This window comes from Panthera uncia, chromosome E3 (genome assembly GCF_023721935.1).
Source record: "Panthera uncia isolate 11264 chromosome E3, Puncia_PCG_1.0, whole genome shotgun sequence".
Taxonomy (NCBI): Eukaryota; Metazoa; Chordata; class Mammalia; order Carnivora; family Felidae; genus Panthera; species Panthera uncia.
The window spans coordinates 9,993,250-9,994,178 of NC_064815.1; the positions used below are offsets into that span (position 1 = coordinate 9,993,250).

General features: G+C 38.5%; 1 non-coding gene across 1 annotated transcript; it reads left to right on the forward strand.

Moving 5' to 3' along the window:
- Positions 1-442: 442 nt before the first annotated feature.
- Positions 443-514, forward strand: TRNAA-AGC (transfer RNA alanine (anticodon AGC)). Its single transcript has one exon. It is a non-coding gene; the product is annotated as a tRNA-Ala (tRNA).
- The last annotated feature ends 415 nt before the right edge of the window (positions 515-929 follow it).

The following is a 929-nucleotide window of genomic DNA, read 5'->3' on the forward strand; positions in this document are numbered from 1 at the left end:
AAGGATTCTGGGGCTCAGAGGGAGGTGGTCCCACTTTTGGGGGAGCTGGAGGATTTGTGGATAGGAGAGACCCTTCTCTTATTTGGCCTCAGTTTTCCATCTATAAAGTGAGGGCATTTTTGCAGAAAGGTGGTTTTGTGTAACCTTTATTTTCTTTTTTATTTTATTTTACATCTTTTTTTGCTTTAAGTAGGTAATGCCTGCATGATAAAATACTCAAGTATACAAAAAGCATAGAAAGAAAAGTAAATTACTTTCATTTCTAACTCCTACCTCCCCATATACACTCTCTGCATTACCCACTCCCCACTCACCCCCCCCCCCAAAAAAAAAAAAAAGAAACTCTCCTGGCTATCACTGTAACCAGTAGTTTTCTTTTAATGGAGGAAATTTCTGTTTTCTTTCATGAAAGCGGTGTAGCAAAGCAGTGCTGGCAGCAGGTGGGGATGTAGCTCAGTGGTAGAGCGCATGCTTAGCATGCATGAGGTCCTGGGTTCGATCCCCAGCATCTCCATCCTCTTTGTATCCTTGCTTGGGGAAATAGATTTCTTTGTTACAGCCACACCACTTACTTTACAATCTGCAAACTAATCATCTTGCTTGGAGGTAAGCACTTATGTTTTTTTCCTGGTTTGCTTGTAATTCTTCTGTTTTCTTTTTTAAATTTACTTATAATTGACATATAGCATTGTATCAGTTTCAGGTGTACAAATATAATAATTACGTATTTGTATATATTGTGAGATTATCACTACCATAAGTATAGTTAACATCTGTCACCATACATAGTAAAAAAAAAAATCATTGTTCTTGTGATGAGAACTTTTAAGATCTAGTCTCTTAGCAACTTTTAGATATGCAATACAGGGGTGCCTGGGTGGCTCAGTCGGTTAAGTGGCCAACTTTGGCTCAGGTCATGATCTCATGTC